This window comes from Marmota flaviventris, chromosome 3 (genome assembly GCF_047511675.1).
Source record: "Marmota flaviventris isolate mMarFla1 chromosome 3, mMarFla1.hap1, whole genome shotgun sequence".
Taxonomy (NCBI): Eukaryota; Metazoa; Chordata; class Mammalia; order Rodentia; family Sciuridae; genus Marmota; species Marmota flaviventris.
In genome coordinates, this window is record NC_092500.1 from 117,486,703 (window position 1) to 117,509,666 (window position 22,964).

The following is a 22,964-nucleotide window of genomic DNA, read 5'->3' on the forward strand; positions in this document are numbered from 1 at the left end:
ACGGAACATACAGGATAAAACTCCTAGTGCTCAGGACATAGCTCAGTAGTAAAGCCTAGCATGCATGAAGCCCTAGGTGCAATCCCTAGCAACACACCCAGCAGTGGGGGCATGTGGTTCAGTTGCAGAGCATATGCTTAGCAAGCACTAGGCTATGGATTGGATACCCACAAATCTAAAAGAAAAAAAACTTATATTAAGAAAAGCAAAACCTGAATATATGAATAACTCAGCAGTCACAACCCAATTTTAAAACAGGTAAGACCTTAATTCAAACTTCAAAAGGCATATGAATAGCATGAAAAGGTACTCAAGAGTATTAGCACTAGGAGATCTGAGTCAAAATCATAAGGAAATACCACTTTGAACCCACTAAAATGACTATAATAAAAAATAGTGTTAATTAATAAGTATTAGTGATGTGAAAGACATGAACCCCTTATTTATTGGTAAGTGCTTTGGAAACAAGTTTAAAGTTTGTATATAACTCTAATCCCAATTCCTAGGTAGCTAACTACACAAAAGAAATGACACACATGTAAGCTATTATCCACAACACTTCAAAAGTAGAAAAAAATTCAAATACCACCATTGGGTAAATGGATGAAGGAGGGAAGGAATGGGAAGGGAGAGCACGAAGGAGAAGAGGAGGAGACATAGTGGTAGTAGTAGTAATAGCATAGCCATATATTTAGAATACTATTTGATCAGATTAAGTATACATAGGAGAAAAACTGAGGGCACAGGAGCCAACCCGAAGAAGCTGCTACGGCCAAAACTAAAACAATTTGAGCAACTCAAGAAAAGAAAATGAAGTGAATTTTTAAAAATAGTATTAGATTAAAATCCAAAAAATAAAATAAGTATCAATGAGTCCACACTGATGACCATAACAGACTAAGGAGACATGATGACTAAATGTAATGTGGTCTGCTGGACTGAATTTTTTAAAAGGCGGGGGGTGGGGGTGGGGGGGTGGGGGTGGGGGCTGAAGGAATCTAAATAAAGTCTAGTTTATAGTGTTGTACTAATGTTAATGTCTGGGTTTTGACATTATGGCTGTATAAAATTAAACACAAGGAGAAGTTGAGTGAAGGGTCTTTACACCAGGAATCGGCAAACTAAAGCCTGAGGACCAGCTCCAGTCTTGTTTTAAGTTTCATCGGAACAGTCATCTCCATTCATTTAGTCATTGTCTATAGCTGCTTTTACCCTTCATCAGCAAAGTAGTTCTAAGAAAGACCCTCTAGTCTGCAAAGCTTGAAATATTTACTCTCTGTCACACATAAAGCCTCTATACTGTCACTATGACATTTCCATAAATATGAAATTATTCTAAAAAATTCTTAAAGTTGAATAATCACCTACCATATGATCCAGTTATCCAACTTATAGGATGAAATTCCCAGGAGAAATGAAAGCACATGCCCAAAGAATATCATATATATGCTGATCAACAAGCAAAACAAATAATAGCATATCATTAAACAGGAACATCACTAAGCAATAAAAAGGAAGGAACTGTGGACACATACTAAAATGTAAATCAATCATTTATGCTGAGTGGAATAAGAAGGACCAAAGGAAAAATTCATACTACAAAATTCCAATTAGGTAAAGGTCTAGGAAATGAAAGCACAATGACATAAAGCACTTTAGGGGGTTACCCTGGGGAAAGGAGGAGGGAAACAGGAGGTTAAGAACTACAAAGGGACACAAGAAAACTCTCCTGGGGACAATGTATCTATTCTATCTATTCCTAGTCCTGACTGTGATGGTTACAATAGTGCAAACATGTGAAAACTTATCAATTGTACACATAAATATGTGGTTTCTGGCATGCTAATTACACCTCAATAAAGCTATTTTTAAAAATAAACTGAGGGGCTGGGGATGTGGCTCAAGCGGTAGCATGCTTGCCTGGCATGCGTGCAGCCCGGGTTCGATCCTCAGCACCACATACAAAACAAAGATGTTGTATCCGCCGATAACTAAAAAATAAATATTAAAATTAAAAAAAATAAAAATAAAAATAAACTGAAAAATTATTCCTCTGAAGAAAGAAACTAATCCATTAACAAACTTCTTCAGCTGCAATTTCTATCATCCAACCCTGTTCTAAATCAGGATATTCCAAATCCTCACTTACTTTGGAGGAAGTGAGGATTCTAAATCACAGCCAAGAACGTAACTCTTCCTGGGATCCTGCCAACAAACTCTACAAAAAGGCAGGTGAGATGTCAACTATAGAACAAAACTTCTCTCTAAACCCGTTGAACAGCCCTTCTTTCCAGTAACCAGCACAGAGATCAGAGTGCAGCTCTGCTTTAAAACGGATTTCTTGTAAGAAACAGAACATATCCAAAGAGCCTCCCAAGGATGAAAGAAAGTTGGGAGGTGGTAGGGTCTAGGTGCTTTAACCTTGTTCTACTCCCCACAACCACCATTCAATTACTTTATACCCTGCTAGGCATCCTAGACCCCTACTGCTCACCTACTCCATTAAAAAGTTATCTGCCATTAAGCTCTCCCCTTCCTACCCACTGAAAGTTCGGATCTGGCTTACCCACTTGTCTGAGCTTCCCCATTTTCCTTTAAACTTGTAGAGGGGAGCAATAATGTCTAGTACTTCCTAGCACTTTCAGGGATGATGTCTAAAATAAACACATTTTAGTGTAACCTTAGGTATCAGCTGTTTTATTTGCCCAATCTTTCATAAAAATATATTATCTTCGATAAAAAATCTGATCTTTTTCCTTTGAATGTGTAGTTTCAAAGTAGATTTTAGGATTGCCTTCAATTTTTATGCCAAACTCAGATGAAGTAATTGAGGAAGAGGGTTATGTCTATCTGTATGTGTCTGCACTACTGGGGGTCAACCCCACAATCTGAGGCTGGCTTTGAACTGATGATCCTCTTGCTTCAGCCTCCTTAGCCTCTGGGATTACAAGTATGTGCCACCACTCCTGACCTATCTCTATACTTTGAATTTTGTAAAAGAGGCTCTGTTTTTTTGTCTCTCCCCCACTTTCTGGAACTCAGCAATGTACAGATCTATTTTCTAAGGATCAACTAATTGACAGAGGAAAAACACTAGTATCCATCAAAATGATAAATTTTATGTACCATGTGTTCAAAATTAATATCACTAACAGTGCCGCAGTCTGGCTGGGCACAAATCACGAGCCACTGAAGCAGGAACAAACTTTATTTTTAAACTGCAGGAAAACACTTCACACAGCTCCTGGGGAATCCTCCCGAACGCGCCACGAGGCTTGTCCAGGAACCCCCAGCCGGAACTATCTCTCCCGGAAATCCCTCCTCCTGCACTTCCCCAACCAATGGGAACTCTCGGGGAATCCCCGGAAATCCCCACGAGAACTCCAAAATAGTGCGAGAACTCAAAAGTTGCGGCAGAGGCGGACAGGCAGAGGCGCCTGTCAATCAATACTGTTGGCAAAATGCCAGGGGCCATACAGACTCAGCCGTGGCTCTCAGCATAACAGTAAATAACCTGAAATTATACAGCTACTAATGTGGTACAATAAGTACCCAGGAACAGCTATGAAGAAGTCTTACTGGAAACATTCCTTGAACCTAATCTTAAGGCAACAATCAGAAAAGTTCCAAACATGGAATATTCTATAAGACAGTTGGTTCAGATTCATCTGAAGAGTTCTAAAAAACAAAAAGGCAAGGGAACTACTCAAGACTAAAAGGAACTAAATATTAACCAAGTGCAAGACATAACACCTTGATCAGATTCTTGATAAAAACAAACCAATAGCTAGGTGCAGTAACACACACCTATAATCTCAGTAATGTGGGATGCTGAGGCAAGAGGATCACAAGTGTGAGGTCAGAATGAGCAATTCAGCAAGATCCTGTCTCAAAAATAAAATAGAAATTTTAAATAGGGCTGGTGACAAAGCTCAGTGGTAGAGAACTTGTCTCACAAATAAGGTCCTGAGCTAAAATCAATAGTGCTGCATGAAACGAAAAACAAAACAAAAACCAATCAACAGCCAACCAAAGCAAAAATGGACAAACGGATTGGCATCAAACTAAAAAGATTTCTCAAAGCAAAGGAAATATTAACTGAGTGAATAGCCAGGAGCACAGTGGTACAAACCTGTGATCCCAGCAGCTTGGGAGGCTGAGGCAGGAGGATCACAAGTTCAAAGCCAGACTCAGCAATTTTGTGAGACCTGTCTCAAAATAAAAATTAAAAAGGGCTGGGGATGTAGCTCAGTGTTTAAGTACCTCTGGGTTCAATCCTGGTTCCAAATAAACAGTGAAGAGATGACAATCCAAAAACTGGTGAAAATATTTACAATCACAAAGGGACTAAGATCCAAAACATATAACACACTCCGCAGTATAGCAACAAAATAACCTTATTTAAAATGGGCCATGGGGATGGGATTGGTAGAGTGCTGGCCTGGCCTAGCATGTGCGAGGCACTGGGTTCAATCCTCAGCACCACATATAAATAAATAAAGGTAAAATGGACCAAAGACCTGAATAGATATTTCTCAAAAAGACACCAACAGTCAAGTGATATAAAAAACAATGGTCAACAATTCTAGTCATCAGGAAAATGCAAATTAAAACTGCAGCAAAGTAGCATTTTTTCCTTGTAAAATGGGTATCATCAAAAATACAGAAGATAAGTATTGAGGAGAAGGTGGTGGAAAGGATCCCTAATACGCTGTTGGTGGGCATAGTAAATCAGCATAGCCATTTTGGAAAATAGTATGGAAGTTCCTCAGAAACAGAAAACTAGACCCAAGCGCGGTGGCGTATGCCTGCAATCACAGCAACTCAGAAGGCTGACAGGAGGATTGCCAAATTCAAGGCCAACCTCAGCCACCTGGCAAGACCTTCATCAATTTAGCTTTGTCTCAAATTAAAAATAAAAAGGGTGGCGCATACCTATAATCCCAGCAGCTCGGGAGGCTGAGGCAGGGGCATAGTGAGTTAAAAGCCAGCCTCCGCAACAGTGAGGTGCTAAGCAACTCAATGAGACCCTGTCTAAATAAAATACAAGGGGCGGGGATTGTGGCTCAGTGGCAGAGCGCTCACTTAGCACCGGCGGGACCTGGGTTAGATCCTCAGCACCACATTAAAAAAAAAAAAGGCATTGTGTAAATCTCCTCTCAAATAAATAAATAGATAGATAGATAGATAGATAAGGACTGGGGGATGTGACTCAGTGATTGAGTGCCCCCCCCAGTTCAAGCCTCGGTACCAAAAAAATAAATATATAAAAGGGGGTGTGGGTGGGGGTGGGCTGGAGATGTAAAGCACCCTGGGTTAGAGACCTCCAGTGGAGGAGGAGGAAGAGGAGGAGGAGGAGGAGGAACAGGAGGAAAAGGAGGAGGAGGAGGAGGAGAAAACTAGAACCATATGTATGATCCAGTAATCTCACTCTGGGCATATATATGGAGAAATTAAAATCATTATGTCGAAAGGCAGCTGCACTCCTACATTTGTTTCAGCATGACTATTATCAATGGCCAAGACATGGAAACAACCTAAGAGTCCACTGATGAATAAATAGATTGAGAAAATGTAGCATACATATACAATGAAATACCATTCAATCTTAGAAAAAGAAGAAAATTGCAAGGTGCGATGGTGCATGCCTCTAATCACAGCAATTCAGGAGGTGCAGCCAGGAATGTGAATTTGAGACCAACCTTAGCAACTGAGAAAGACCCTAAACAACTTAGTGAAACCCTGTCTAAAAAATAAAAATAAGAAGGGATGGGATGTAGCTCAGTGGTAAAGTACCCCTAGGTTAAAGCCCTAGTAACAGAAAAGTAAAAAGGGGGAGAAAATACATATGGATGAATGTAGAGGAAACTATGCTAAGTGAAATTAACCAGGCAGACATACAAATAACATCTCATTTACATGTAGAATCTAAAAATGTCAAATTCATAGAAGCAGAGAGAATAGTGATTATCAGAGATGAGTGGGTAGGAGGAAAGACATGAAGTTGGTCAAAGCCTATAGTTTTAGTTAGAAGGATTGTTTTACTAACCCAGTTTTATTAAACTATATAAAATGTATAATTACTGCAATGTGTGGTAATCAGAGTTGATAATATTTTGAAATAGGCACAAGAATACATTTTAATATCCCCATTGCAGAAAAATAAGATGGAATAGATATCATATCACATTATACCCAATAATACATAACTATCATTTGCCTATTAAAATTTTTTAAATTAGGGCTTGGGGAGAAAGTAGATCCACGATAGAGCATTTACCTAGCATGGGAAAGGTCCTGGGCTTGATCCATAGCACCACCAAAAATAAATAAATAAACAAATAAATAAATAGTATGCATAACTGTCATGTGTAATTACAATGCACCAGAAATAAAGTATTTTAAAATTAAAATAGAAAAAAAATTTTAGAGTTCAAGACAAATGCTGGGATGCTGGGGAATGTGACACTGTAACAGAGTACTTGCCTAGTATGTAGGAAACTCTGGATTCAATCCCCAACACCACAAAAAAATAAAATAAAATAAAGTACAAGCCAAGCCAAGATGGTGAGGACATTCAAAAATATTTTTATCTTAGCCAGATGTGGCATATAACTGTAATCCCATCTGCTCAGGAGGCTGAAGCATAATGATGGCAAATTTGAGGCTGGCCTCAGCAATTCAGCAAGACCCTGCGTCAAAATAAAAAAAAAAAGGAATAGGACTGTTGTTCAGTGGTAGAATGCTTCTGGGCTCAATCCCCAGTACTTGCCAGCCTAGCTTGTAGGAAGTCCTAGGTTTGATCCTAGTACCACAAACATACATATACACATACATGCATACTACGTGACAAAAATAAAAGGTAACTATACAACTTCTAGAAGAAAACATAGAAAAAAAGAAAATAGTATGATCCTGGGTAAAACAAACATTTCTGTAACAAGACACCAAATGGAGCTGAGGTTGTGGCTCGCTGGTAGAGCACTCACCTAGCAAGTGTGAGGCCTTGGGTTCGATACTCAGCACCACATAATGATAAATAAAGGTATTGTGTCCATCTACAACTAAAAAATATTTAAAAGAAAAAAGACACCAAATGTTCAATCCATTAAAGAAAACTATACTTCATCGAAATTTAAAAGTTTTTGCTCTTCAAGAGATATTAGAATGAAATAACAACCCACAGACTGAAATAAAATATTTGCTGTGTGTGTATATATATATATATATATATATATATATATATATGAATGATAAAGAATTTCTATTCTCAATATGGAATAACTCTCAAAATTCAATACTAAGCTAGGCATGGTTACTCCTGTAATACCAGTGGTTCAGGAGGCTGAGGCAGGAGGACCATAAATTCAAAGCCAGTCTCAGCAATTTAGCAAGGCCCTAAGCAACTCAGTGAGACCCTGACTCTAAATAAATATTTTTTAAAAGGGGTGGGGATGTGGTTCAGTGGATAAACACCCCTGGGTTTAATCCCTAGTACCAAAAAAAAAAAAAAAAAGAAAAAGAAAAAGAAAGAAAACAAGTAATCTTCAACCACTCAGGAGGCTGAGGCAGTAGGATCACTTGAGTCCAGGAGTTACAGACTAGCCTGAGTAACGAAGAGATGAAGGAAGAGAAGGAAGAAAGAAAGAAAATAATCCCATTTTTTAAATAAAAGATTTTAAAGGACCAAAGTCAAATGAATGGCAAATAAGCACCTGAAAAGATGCTGAATGTTGTTATTCTTAAGTGAATGTAAAAACCAGAATGAGCTCACAGGGTGGCTCATGCCTGTAATCCCAGCAACTCAGGAGGCTGAGGCAGGAAGATCACAAGTTTTAGGCCAGTTTCAGCAATTTAGCAAGGCCCTAAGACCCTATCTCAAGATAAAAAATAAAAAGGGCTGGGGATGTGGCTCAGTGATTAAGTGACCTTGGATTCAATCCCAGGTTGGGGGTTAGGGGTGGGGACCACCAAAATGAGATGATCTCTATGTATGTTTTAAAACATAGTTGAATAAACTGGTGCTAGCACATACCTATAATCCCTGACTGGGGAAGCTGAGAAAAGAGGATTGCAAATTCAAGGAAGCCTCAGAAAATCACAGTGAGACCCTGCCTCAAAACAAAAACAGGGCTGGGGATGTGGCTCAAGTGGTAGCGCGCTCGCCTGGCATGCGTGCGGCCCGGGTTCGATCCTCAGTACCACATACAAAGATGTTGTGTCCGCCAAATACTAAAAAAATAAAATAAAATTCTCTCTCTCTCTCACTCTCTCTTTAAAAAAAAAAAAAAAAGACTAGAGTTGTGGCTCAGTGGCAGAGTGACCCTGGTATGCTCAGTACCAGGGTCAATCCCCAGTATCCCCCCCCCCCCAAAAAAAACAACACACACAAAGGAACTGATATTCCACACATGGCTGGTAGAGATATATGAAACTGCTATGCTGTTTTCCTAAATTAAACACACTATATACCAGTGATCTCATTCCTAGGTGTCTGCCCAAACATATATATGTGGATGCTTTAAGCAGCTTAAGTCAAATTCACCAAAACTAGAAATAATTCAGACATTCTTTCAGTGGCAAGTGAATAAGCACACTAATTTTCCCAGCAACAAAATGTTATTTGGTAATAAAAAGGAATGCTGATACATGCAACAACATGGATGAATCTCAAATGCATGATGCCAAGTTTAAAAAGATGCCAGACAGAAAGGTCTATATATATTAGGATTCCATTTATATGACATAGGCAAAATTATAGGGATAGGAATCAAGTAATTGGCAAGAGCTGGCAGAGAGGGCTGACAGCAATGGAGCATAGGGAATTTCTTGGAGAATGGAATTGTTCTATATCTTGATTGTGATGGTGATTATAAAACTGTGAAAAGTCACGGAAATTCATATTTAAAAAGTGAAGAAATGGGCTGGGGCTGTAGCTCAGTGGTAAAGCATTTACTTGCTTTGCATGTGTGATGCACTGGGTTCTATCCTCAGCACCACATAAAATAAAAGATACTGTGTGTTATCTACAACTAAAAAAATATTTTCTTAAAAAAAGTGAAGGGATTAATTTTAATATGTATGAATTTTGCCTCAAGTAAAAAAAAAAATTTAATTCATTTGGAAAACAAACTTGGTCAGGTGTTCTGAGGTTTTTATGCAGAATTGGGGTAAACCCAGTACCTCCAATAAAGCTAGGAAAACGTGCTAATACTGAGCTATACCCCGAGGCCCTACAGTTTCTCATAAAATTAAACATACATTTACATTATGATCCAGGAATTACATTGTTCTGTATTTACTCAACAGAAAGCTTATGTTTACATGAAGACTTCTATGAATATCCTCAGCACCTTATCAATAATTACCAAAACCTATAAACAAATGTCTAACAATAGGAAAAAAATTACAGCATCAAGTATAGTCACATCATAAAATATACTTAGCAATTTTAAAAGAAGCACTGATACATAATATGGTTGCATTTAAAAAATCATTATGTTAAGTGAAAGACTTCTAATGCAAAATAATACGTAAGATTCTATTCATAGGAAATTCTGGCAAAAAGCAAATTAAGCCAATTGCAGTGCTGCACACCTGTAATCCCTGTGACTCCGGAGGCTGAGGAGGACTGCAAATTCGAGGATAACCTCAGCAATTCAGGAAGGCTGAATTCCTAAACAACTTAGAGACCCTATTTCAAAATAAAAAACAAAAATGAGTCAGGGATGTAGCACCTCTGGGTTCAATCCCTAGTACCAAAAAAGAAAAAAGAAAAAGAAAAGCAACAAATGGTGACAAAGCAAAGCAGATCAGAGACTGCCCAAGATCAGAGTAGGAGTGGGGGGAAACTGCCAAAGGACAGGGGAAAAGCTGTGCACAGTAGTGCACACCTGTAATTCTGTGATTTGGGACACTGAGGCAGGAGGATCAAAAGTTCAAAGCCTGGGCTGGGGATATAGCTCAGTTGGCAGAGTGCTTTCCTTGCATGCACAAGGCTCTGGGTTTGATCCCCAGAACCAAAAAAAGTTCAAAGCCATGTCATTTTCTTCTCCGAAGACAAGCCACACCAGGGTTCCACCAATTGACTCCACCACTAAATACTGAATAAAGAAAAGCCAGCCTCAGCTAAGTAACTCAGCAAGACCCTGTCTCTTAGAAAAGATAAAAAGGGCTGGGGGGGTGTGGCTTGGTGGTTAAGCATACCTGAGTTCAATCCCTGGTACCAAATAACAAAACAAAAATATTCTCAAACTAAGCATGGCAACTCATGCTTATAATCCCAGTTACTTCAGAGGCTGAGGCAGGAAGATCACAAAATCAAGGTCAGCCTGGGCAACCTGAGGGGATCCTGACACAAAATAAAAAATGAAAACATCTAGGGATATAGCTCAGTGGTAAAGCACCCTTGGGTTCAATCCCTAAAAAAAAGTACACTTTATTTAAATAATTGGTCAATAAAACTGGTTTAAAAAAAAAATCTGAGCTGAGTACACTGGCACATGCCTGTAATGCCAGGGACTTGGGAGGCTGAGACAAGAGGATCAAAAATTTAAGACTAGGCTCAGCAACTGAGTGAGGCCCTAATCAACTTAATGAGACCCTGTCTCAAAATAAAGAGTTGAGGATATAGCTCAGTGGTAAAGTACTCCTGGATTCTATTTCTAGTACCCCACCTCAAATAACTGTAAATTAACAATCTAGAAATTTCATTCACAACACTACCAAAAATAATAAAATTCTTCAGAGTAAATCTAACTAAAAAGCATAAAATTTTACTTGGAAACTATAAAACATCAAAAAAATCAAAAATCCAAATAAACAGAAAAGCATCCTATATTAATGAATAGAAGACAATATTGTTAAGATGGCAATACTGTGTGTAGAGTGCTTGCCTAGAGTGAGGCACTGGGTTTGATTCTTAGCACCACATAAAAATAAATAAATAAAGGTATTGTATCCTTCTACAACAACAAAAGTGAAAAAAATGAGAATCATCTTTATTTCATTCAGAGTAAAGGGACCCAACAGATAAATGATGGAATCTTGAAAATAACTATTCACCAACTGCGATGTAATAAGGACTGATTCAGGCAAAAACCATACATGCATTAAAATTATTGATGTTGTGAGCTGGGATCAGAGGCACACGCCTGTATTCCCAGCGGCTTGTGAGGCTGAGACAGGAGGATCGCAAGTTCAAAACCAGCCTCAGCAATGGCAAGGCATTTAGCAACTCAGTGAGACTCTGTCTCTAAATAAAACACAAAACAGGGCTGGGGATGTGGCTCAGTGGTTGAGTACCCCTGAGTTCAATGCCCAGTACCAAAAAAATAAATAAATTTTAAAAAACCAAAATTATCGTTTGGTGAAATTCTGATGAGAAACATACATGTTTACATAGTATCTCCCCACAAGATACTTACTCACTGAAAGGGGAAAACAGTAACTTCAGAGTCAAGAAATCTGGCAGACATCATCCTAACCAAGTGATCAAACTTAGTAACAACCAATAATGCCAAAATCAGTAATGTAATTTATTTCTTTTTGGATACCAGGGATTAAACCCAGGGGTGCTTAACCCCTGAGTAACACCCAGCCCTTTTTATTTTTTTTTTAATTTTGAGACAGGGTCTCACTAAGTTGTTCAGGGCCTCACCACATTGATGAGGCTGGCTTTGAACTTGTGATCCTCCTGCCTCAGACTCCAGAGCCGCTAGAATTACAGGTGTGCACCACCGCACCTAGCTAATAATGTAATTTCTAATAGCAAGCATCAGACAAAACATTTCTTTAAGCACCCCTGCCAAAATCATGTGACCTGAATTATCCTGAAGTTACATCCAACAAATCCAAATGAAACGAATGGTTTGTACTCTCTCAAAGTGTCAAGCGCAAGAAAGAGAAAGACTGAAAAACTGCTCCAGATTAAAGGAGACTAAAGGGACCCAAGAGATAAATGAAATGAATGGTACTAGATTGAAAACCTAAGCCAGAAAAATTATTTCCAGAATACTGGTCAAGAAAATTACAGAAAGGGCTGGGGGTTGTAGCTCAGTGGCAGAGTGCTGACCTAGCACATGTGAGGCACTGGGTTCGATCCTCAGCACCCATAAAACCAAAATAAAGGTATTGTGTTCACTTACAACTAAAAAATATATTTTAAAAAAATTACATCAATTGGCAATGTGTGGTGTCACAAACCCATGATTCCAGGGATTCCAGTTAAAGCAGGAGGATCACAAGTTAGAGACCAGCCTCTACAACTTACTGAGACCCTGCCCCCAAAATAAAAGGCTGGGGATGTGGCCCATTGGTAGAGTGCCCCTAGGTTCCACCCCAGAACCACCAAGAAAATTACATAAATTGCATATATATTGATATTGGTCAACTGGCAATATTTGATATATTATTATTTTCACATTTTATTCAGTATTGATTCCCTCATTTTGATAATCTTACTATGGTTTCTTAAGAAAATGCTTTTATATCATAAACACTGAAATGTCAAGAGATAAAAAGACACCATGTCCGAAATTTACTCTCAGACAACTACACAGGGGAGATGTAGATAGAGGGCTGGGGGACAGAGAACAGGGAGACAATTTAAAAAGTGGTATAAAATTTAACATTTAGGGAATCTGGGTGAAGGAAACTGAGGAATTCTTTGTACTAGTCTTTCAATTTTAAGTTTGAAATTAAAGTTTTAAATCAGGTGGGAAGTACATGCATAGGAAACTGAAGAAGAATTTCAAATGTAAGGTCAGAATGGGCAATTTAGTGAGACCCTATCTCAAAATAATTTTAAACAAGGATTAGGAGTGTAGCTCAGTGGTAGAGCACTTGCCTAAGCACACAGCAGGAAGGAGACTCTGGGTTAACTCCCAGTACCACAAATAATTGTTTAATTAAAATAAAGTCTTAAAAAACTCTAGCCACTGTTTCAGCAGGGAAATGACAAAAGTAATGAACTCTTAAAGGCCACTGACATATTCTGCATATAATTTAAGCAATTAAAAGGAAAAAAACAATTTCCCTCACTTCTAAAAATGTCATTGTTTCCTGACTTAGCACTCTTATTCATTCAATCTTGCTTGAAAGATTCCTTTCTAATGCCAAAACAATAGCTAAAATTTAGTCTCACCTACCCTTCCACATATCCCTAAATAACTTGCATGGCATACCAACTTTCCCATCTCTGGCACTACTATTCAGTTCATGTACCAATGAATGCCTTAGCATTTTACTGAAGTTAGATTCCCTGGGTTCAGATCTGACTATGTACCTGCAGGCAAATCACTTCATCTTTGGCCTCAATTTCTTATCTATAGAATGGGATCAGAGTGATGCCTACCCTCCTGGAGAAATTAAAAGGAATAAATAAACTGACTGAGGAACACTAGAAGCAGTGCCTGGAGCACCATAGGCACCAAAACTCATGTAAGATTTTATCATAAAATATATGATAAAAAGTGACTAAGGGGCTGGGGGTACTATTCAGTGATAGAATATGTGCTTTTAGCAAGCAAAAGGCCCTGGGAAACCAGCCATTTTAAAAAAAAAAAAAAAAGACTGAATACTCAATACTCAGAACCTCAAAATAGAAGGTAATAACAGAAGTCTAATGACTAAAAACACTAACTCTATCTTAGAAAGGAAAAATCTTTCTGTTCATGGTAGTTATGATAGGAAACAACTCAAAATAACCTAAATTCCCCACAGAGGATTGGTTATATAGAGTACCTCTATTCAATGAATACTCTTCAACTATTAAAAATCATGATGCATTGTGGTAACATGGAATTTCATATCATTTAACTATTCACTGAATCAAGCAGGACTCAGAAATGTGCAAGTATGAATCATATTGATAAATTATTCTATATATAAACATGCTCACCAAGATAAGTGAGGTAGTGCTAGGCTCTTTGGGAGCAAGGAATGCAAACTCTCTCAGGTGCCTGGGGTTTGGGGCAGGATCCACAGCAGTACCGTGGGAGGTCTTCTCATTAATCTCTGCAGGGCTGGGTCTTCCCTACTTTCTGCTTTACCACAGGCAAGACTTTAGTTTGCATCATGGCTTCTCACTGTGACCTTTTAGCTTCTTTTCCATGCTGACTCAGTAATCCCTGTATTTCCTAGGTTACAATCCCAAGAAGGTATTTGATTGACCCAGTTCATCTTTTTTTTTTTTCTTTGCAAGATGTGTTAAAGATTACTGGCCAAGACAGAGATTTACTTGACAAGAGGAAGCATAGAGATGCCAGACAACCTCCAAATTTTTTTGCAGAACCAGCAGGGAGATAAGCAAGCAAACAAAAGAAGCCATTCTGTTGAGATGTAACTTTCCCTGGCTTGGGGAACCTGTTATTAAATAGAACACATAACGTTAGTACCTGAATGTCTAATATGTACAAGTATTCCACTTACAAATGACTCAAAGCCCCATGAAATAGTAGTCTCACATTTCACTAAATACTCAAGAGAAAAATTAAAACTGAAGCATCTCAAACAAGTAAGAGTTAAGCAAAGTAAATCTAAAATCTAACAAAAAGGCACATATGTGTGCGTGGATTTTCATTTTAACAAACAAAAAGCTACAATGCTGAGAAACTAACAATCCTAGGATGGGATAATCATTCCAACCAGAGAGGAAGAGAACAGAGGATGACTGACAGGAAACCTGCAGCAGAATTTGGAAGGCTAGTTATTCTTAAGGGGACCCTACGATTGACCTCTTTAGTTTAACACCAAAATGCTAACACACAGGAATTAGAATTAAATTAACTTTTTCTTGTTACAATAGCTACCTATTATTTAGGGTAAACACAAAGCAAAAAATATGCACCATCTTAAGCTTCCTGAAGTGCTCTTTTCCCCTCTCCTTCCAGAAGAATGCAGATTTAATCTTAGCCTCTTCCTCTTCCTCTTATTCCACAGTAACTCAAACAGCCTTCTCCAAAGTTGAAAGTCTCTTTGATCCCTTCAAATCACCAACTCAATGCCTGTTTTCGGTTGTCATCTTCCTATATTTCTAAGTATCACTCAAATACGGAGACTTTGCCACTGCAGAATCCATCCTGTGACCATTATGGTGCCACTGCCTGAATGTTTAATGACATCCATCACTGAGTGTCATACTTGCCAGGAACCACCTTTCTTCAGCTTACCTGTCGAAGAATATTCTGCAGTGTTTAAGTCACTGTTATTCTGTTATTTGCAGCCAAAAAAAAAAAACCCTACTTGACGCAATCTTTATGCATTACAAAAACCTATTATCACTACCTTAATATTTCACACCTCTCCTTCACTGTGTTCTATTCCAGCCACTAATGCTAGATTTACCCTAAAACATTTAGCACACAGGAATTCTTACTTTAGAACTATGTTTCCCCATTGCCTAAAGAAAAAATGATTAACATCAGTGAACCTGGAATTCAAGGCTTACTGTAATGATGCCTCTATTCTCTCACTCAGCCTGATTTTCTATCAATCCCCTTAAAGAACTGCCCCATATAGCTAGCTATGCTGGCTTACTCAGTACAATCCCCCAAACTCTGGAAACACTCCATCACCAATGCTGCAACGGTCATACTCTCCTAACACTTGTTCTGCAATTAACATAGATTTCACATTGTATTTATTATCTATCACCAACCCTACCACCCGCTTTCAAAAGACTGATTAATTTTCCAAGGCAGTGGGAAAATAGCAACTTTATTACAAACCTCTGCAATTATGATATTAATAAATTCAACAGCAAACAGAAGGGAGGCAAACTGGTTTTGGTTTTTAATTCTTTAAAACACAGGAAAATGAGGAGAAAAATCTTTCAGAAACAATGAGAAAAAAAATTAGTACGTGTCTTTTAGTACTAATTAGTACATCAGCACTAAACATTAGTATGTATGTTAGTAGGCTACTAACTCAAATTAATGCCAGCCTAAGAGTGAAAACATAATAATTGGGCTGAGGCTGTGGCTCAGCGGTAGCGCACTTGCCTGGAATGTGTAAGGTACTGGGTTCGATCCTCAGTACCACACATAAGTAAATAAAAAAATAAAAGTCCATTGACAACTAAAAAAATATTTTTAAAAAATCGTTAAAAATGGGCTGGGGATGTGGCTCAAGTGGTAGCGCGCTCGCCTGGCATGCGTGCGGCCCGGGTTCGATCCTCAGCACCACATACAAAACAAACATGTTGTATCCGCCGATAACTAAAAAATAAATATTTAAAAAAAATCGTTAAAAAATAATAATTCCCTTAATTATGGCAATAGATGTAATTTCTCTCTAAATCACCTCTCCCCTATATAACTGTTCTGTGAACAAAGAACTCCAAGACACTGTTATAAAGTTGTCCCACATAACTGAGCATGGTAGTAGACACCTGTAATCCTAGCAGCTCCTGAAGCTGTGGCAAGAAGAACACAAGTTCTAGACCAGCCTGGGCAAGACCCTAGGCAACTTAGGAGGCCCTGTCTCAAAAACAACAACAACAAAAGGACTAGTGCTGTAACTCAGTAGTCAAGAACCCGTGGGTTCAATCCACAGTACCAAAAAGAAAAAAGTTGTCTCCACACCTAAAAGAATTTGCAAACAACCTCTCAGTAAGACAGAAGAGACACAATGATGGCACATAGGGGAAAGGATTTACTAAAGAAGTAGATCTGTTAACACATTTTCTGTCAAGCAAATCAAGTGTCCCTAGTGCCATTATGGCTGAACCAACTGATGAGGGCTCAAGGAAGAGGTATTTAGTTAAAGGAACTGGCCAGGAGGGTGAAAAAATTCTTACAGTCAACAAGACTTCAAAAAAGCATTCTCAATTTTAAGAACTTATTCCAATATGGAACTTATTACTTGGAGGTGATTTAAAAGTTAAACACTGAAAATGTGAAGTGTTTAGTATAATTGTGTTCCCATCAATTCCTCTATTTTCACTTATGTTTGAGGTTATGGGTAGGAGGAGGGGCAGAGAAGGATGCACACACAATCTGTTGTGACAACCATTCACACATTTAATTCAGGTGGCCACATGCCTCAGTGACCTACTGCCAAATCACAGTTATTCTAGCAAACCCACCCTAGGGAAAAAGTAGACCTGACTTAGCTCCTGAAGCATCCGAATTGTAGACTCAAAGCTAAAAGTTGTCTGTTCTGGGCAGTATGAAACTTACAAGAGCATGACATCATTTAAGCCTGCCAAGTATATTTCATAAAGGTCATGTGAGGTCAGGGACTTTAAACAGGAGAATGAATAGTGTCTTCCACATATTTTTATGCAAGTACACTTGTGTGTTAATGATACATAATAGAATTATTCTGAGGAATCAACAACTGCCCCCAAAAGATGAGAAAACTGCTTTTGGCTACAGAATTAACTTAATTCTTATCAACTTATTTACACAAATTCTGGGATTTAACACCTTGATGCAAGCCAGAAATTCACCAATGCCTAGAACAAACCCTAAGACATCAGGACAGGAGCACAACAATGAGTAAAAAAGAAAATTAAAAAAGGTGGTCAGGAAAAAAAAAAAAAAAGCAGTTCCTGAACAAGAAAGAGAAAGAAGCATGGATGTGGGGTCTCTGCAGAGACCAAATACATGGAAGTGGAAAAGACAAGACCACAAGATGGATGTTTCAGTCAAAGACCATTGTCGAAAACCACAAAATTTCCTTCACTATCCATAGAAGTTCTTCAGTAACCTTTACCCAAAAAACTTGAAACTTTTCACAGTACAGTACTCTGATGAAATCACAATACCATCTTCTCTCCAAACCAATTTTTTTTAAGTGGACAGATTATTGGGAACCTGATATCTAACAATAACAGTAAGTTCCATGGCTAAACTGTGAAACCAACCTAGATGCCCTTCAACAAATGAATGGATAAAGAAACTGTGCTATATATACAACAATGGAACATTACTCAGCATCAAAAGAAAATAAAATTATGGCATTTGCAGGTAAATGGATAGAGCTGGAGAATATCATGCTAAGCGAAGTATAGTTAATCCCAAAAAACCAAAGGCCGAATGTTCTGGTAAGTGGATGCTAATCATAATGGGGGGTGGGAGGGGCGCTTGGGGAAAACGGAGGAACTTTGATTGGGTACAGGGGAGGGAAGAGGAGGGAGCATGGGGGCAGGAAAAATGGTGCAATGATATTGAACATCATTACCCTAGTTACATGTATGATTGCACATATAGTGTGACTATACATCATGTACAACCAGAGAAATGAAAAGTTGTGCTCCATTTATGTACAATGAATTGAAACGCACTCTGCTGTCATATAACTAATTAGAACTTAAAAAACTGAAGACATATTGTTAGAGTAGAACATATTTCTCTCACTAAAAATATACTACAATGGACTAGGGATGTGGCTCAAGTGATAGCGTGCTAGCCTGGCATGCGTGGGGCACTGGGTTCGATTCTCAGCACCACATAAAAGATATTGTGTCCACCTAAAACTAAAAAATAAATACTAAAAAAAAAAAAAAAATGTATATATATATATATATATACACACACACACATACTACAAAGGCTTTTGTTGATTATCAAGCTGTTTTGCACTCAGTAAATGGAAGCTGTCTTACAGTTATTATTAGATATCAAGTGCTCAATAAATGTCTGTCCACCAAATATGTGTTTATCCATTAAACATCTTGTCTGACAGCAAAATAAACTGAAAGAAATCATGAAAAATATTTAGGGTTCTGTGCTTGGTGAGCTTTGAACTGAAAATTATAATGGAATAATGAACTTTATATGTGCTTGTAACCCAAATACACACACACTTCAAGTAAGGTCCCACTGAACTTTCGATCTAGTCATGTCTAAGCCTCCTGAGTTCACCACTGTGCCATGTTCAAGAGATACATCAAGAAAAGCCATGTTCCCAAACAGGCAATGGCAATACTGAAGCCTCCTGAAGCTGTGTTCCTCATCCTGTCCAGCCACCACAGCCAGGCAGCTAGGGAGAGGCCTTTCTTTTTTGGACTTCCTCCCTATTCTCCCCAAACATTCTTCGTTCTTTCAGTTACTCCTTAGGAAAGGAAAAACAAACAAACAAACAAAATATGTTTCCTAGGTTTCTTTTTCTTCTTTCTTTTGGTACTGGGGATTGAACCCTGGTTGAGGATGTATTTACCACTGAGCTACATCCCCAGCTCTTTTTTTTTTTTTTTTTTTGAGACAGAGCCTTACTAAATTGCTGGCACTGGCCTTAAATGTGTGATCTTCTGCCTCAGCCTTGCAAATTGCTAAGCTTACAGGTGTGCACCACCATGCCTGTTTCCCAGGTTTCTGATAAAGAGCAACTACTGATGACATGCACATCAGGGAGCAACTTGAACTTCCTTCAATTCCTATAAATGTAAATGTTAAAAGTTTGCATGTAGAGGAAATCAATATCTGAAGGAAAAACTCATCACCTCACACACATTGTACTACTGGTACCTAGAAGGTAGACAGGTCAAGGATGCTACTAAACATCTCACAATGCACGACAATTTTCCACAATGGGAAGATTTACCTGGCCCAAATATCAATTGTGCCGAGATCGAGAAACCCTAGGTGTGAAAGGAATCGGGATACTGGACTCAGTGTTACCATCCAACCATGTCTTTCTCAGTGGCAAGAACTGTTGTAAAAGAGAATGTCCCCAAGTTTTCCAACAGAAATATTGTTACAAGGCTAATATAAAGAAGATGTCAGAAAAGCATCCAAGGAACAGAATCCAGTGAAACATGAAAATATGGGAGACAGCAACATAGTTATCTAAAAAGGTCATAACAGAAAACACAAGGCTACAGCATCAAATAAAAGGCAAGCCACAAGCCATAAGCTAAAGTATGTTTTATTCAAAAAGTTCTAGGTACAAATGGGTCCTACCCTCTAGCTAGAGGTAAGAGGTAGAGAGAACTGGTATTTGCACTTGAGAAAGAACTGGCATGGTGTCACATGCCTAATAATCCCAGCAACTCAGGAGGCTGAGTCCAGAGGATCACAAGATCAAGGCCAGCCTCAGCAACTTACCAAATCCCTAAGCAATATAGTGAGACCCTGTCTCAATATAAAAAATAAAAAGAGCTGGGGATGTGGCTCAGAGGTTAGGGCCCCTGAGTTCAGTCCCCAGTAACCCCCCTCCCCCCAAAAAAAGGAAGGAAAAGAGATTTCACAGAAAGAGGGGAAAATTCATATAATTCACAAACACACCAAGTATGAATTTGCAGTTTTCACTTGGTACAAAGCTGATTTGTAAGGAATGAATCCTAACCTTGATCCTAACCACTGAGGTCAGTGATTTTCTAAAAAGGAATTAATACTGCTATGCATGCTCAGAAAATTCCTAAAATCATGGAACTTTTAAGACTTAAAAAATATCTAGGAATCGCCCATTTTTATAGATAGGGCATCTGAAACCCAAAGTGATCTGCCTAAAATCAACTCAAAGCTAATGACCAAGGTGGCTCACAATGCAGGTTGTCTGTTTCCTTTTGAAAAGGTGTTTAAGGACTGCAGGTATAGCACAGAGGCATAATGTGCTTAGACTGCATGAGGCCCTGGATTCGATACCTAGCAGCACCCTCACAAAAGACTGTGTTCACAATTGCATCAATCTGATCTAAAGTCACATCATTAGATGTCTCATCTACACACCACACTTTCTACCTTTGCACTTGCAGTTTTCCAGCAATCTGTCAGTGCTCCTCATTCTGAAACCCTCACACACCAGGAATTCAGCCTTGAGCTGCTCCTGACCAAAGGGCAGATGGTCAATGTACCAAATGCTGCCAAGTTGTATTTTAGGCTTTCCTGTGTTCCAGAAAATTAAGCAAGACCAAATTTAACTTTCACTGAAAAGCAAGCCAGACCCTAACACAAACTGTCCTTCAGGACAAGAGGGTCCTGCCCCTTTTACAATTGTAGATGATGATTCTCAACTGCCCCTCTGAAGCCTCATATGGTAGGAAGAAAAAAAAGAACAAACTTTTCTTTCCAAATGTTGGTATAAGCCAGGCATGGTGGCTCATGCCTGAATTCTGGCAATTCAAGAGGCTGAGGCAGGAGGATTGTACATTCAAAGCCAGCCTCAGCAACTTTGCAAGTCCTAAGTGACTTAGCAAAACCCTGGGATTGTGGCTCAGCAGTAGAACACTCACCTAGCATGTGTGAGGCCCTGGGTTCCATCCTCAGCACCACATAAAAATAAATAAATAAAAGTATTGTGTCCAACTACAACTAAAAAACAAATATTTAAAAAACAAAACAAAACAAATTCTGTCTCGAAAAATAGAAAGGTCTGGAAATACAGCTCGGTGATAAAGTGCCCCTGGTTCAATCTCCAGTACCAAAAAAATAAGAAAGGGGATTGGGCATTTCCTTATAATAGAATATTCTCTTTTAGAATTTCAAACCACAAATGGATTTGCCCTTATGTAATTCACCTCCTGTTTGGGCTTTCATCTTCAGTGAAGGAGCTGATCCTGACTCTACAAAGAATGTTTTATCATCCTACATTTTATTACAATACATTTTATCTTACATTAAATTGACTAGTGTGGCAAACCACTTATTTTTAAATCACTCATCTCCTTCATTCCCACTCAAATGCCATGTTCTCAGCATTGCTACACATACTCATCCTATTTTACAATGCAATGGCTCACCCCTCAACATGGCTGTATGACACCAATGACTATCACCAGTGACCCTTTGACATACTGTATACGGTATATATGGATGTTTACTATCTGCCTCATTCCACTAAAAAGAGGGCAGATATTTTTGTATTATGTTCACAGCTTTACCCCAAACACCTAGTACCCTGCCTGGCACACAGTATGTACTTTGTAAATATTTGTTGAAAGAAATGAATGAATACACGATCTTGTCCCTCTGAACATAGTTCAGCAAAAGATTTCAAGAGAGGATCTTCTGCCAGATATGGTGGTACACACCTGTAATCCCAGTTATTATGGAGTCTGAGGTAGGAGAATGTCAACTTGGAACTCAGCCTCAGCAACTTAAGAGATTCTGTCTCAAAATTTCTTTAAAAAGGACTTGGATGTACCTCAGAGGTACAGCTCTTGCACGAGCTCACAAGCTCAAGGTCCTACCATTGACTCCCAGCACGCACACAAAAATATAAAATGTGTGTGTGTGTGTGTGTGGCATATATATATTTCTTAACTTCAAGTCTAGTGTGTTTTGGGTCATGAATCGAGGCTTTTGATTCCCCTAATCCCAGGCCTCTTAACCTTTGTATCTTTGAGAACTTCTTTCAGAATTTGATGAAAGCATTAGGTCCCCTCCCCTCTAGCAAAATGTTATGTGTATACCAACTCAACAATTCCTACCTCCTGTCCCTTGGCTCCAGGTTTAGGAACTACTGATATGACTGATGTATTTTTAAGTTTTCTCTGAGCAACTTTTCTTTCTTTCTTTGATGGTAATAATTCGTGGTCTGTGCTCTTCATTAAGCAGTTGGGTCCAAGGAAACAACAAGGGTAGAATTTAAGACTTCCTTCTGCCCTCATATCATGCTGATTGAGTAAGGGACTTTAGCCACATACAATGGCAACCAGGAGGAAGTACAGAGGAGGCAAAGGATTAGATACTTCAGGTCAGGAAGTTCAGGAAAAAAGGTTGATAGGACAATCAGATTATTCTGATCTTGCTACTTCCATACAAACCATTCAAATAATTCTATGTGAACATTTCCAAATAGCCACCTGAAGGGACCATCATCCCATAGCCATAATGATTAACCTTTGACCAAATTACTGAAAATCACTCTATTCTCCCTTACCTTACTGTAGTCAAATGAGACACTCTTCACTGTAAAGAGCACTTGACTGGGGGGTGGGGGGGGGGGCAATCTTTGGATAAGTCAATTACCTTTCTTTGTTTCTCAAATCAGGACAAAGCTTAGCCAATCTAACCCAC

At 38.7% G+C, this 22,964-nt stretch overlaps 1 protein-coding gene across 3 annotated transcripts in view; it reads right to left on the minus strand.

Annotated features, from left to right (window-relative positions):
• The window catches only part of Cecr2 (CECR2 histone acetyl-lysine reader), a 168,821-nt gene that overhangs the window by 141,776 nt on the left and 4,081 nt on the right, over positions 1-22,964 (minus strand). Inside the window, exon 1 of one of the 3 annotated variants that reach the window (XM_071610277.1) lies at positions 9,598-9,640. The exons of the other annotated variants lie outside the window; for them this stretch is intronic. The gene's annotated coding sequence lies outside the window, so the exon portion shown is untranslated. Of the gene's footprint in view, positions 1-9,597; positions 9,641-22,964 lie in introns of those variants that run through there. 3 annotated transcript variants of the gene reach the window in all.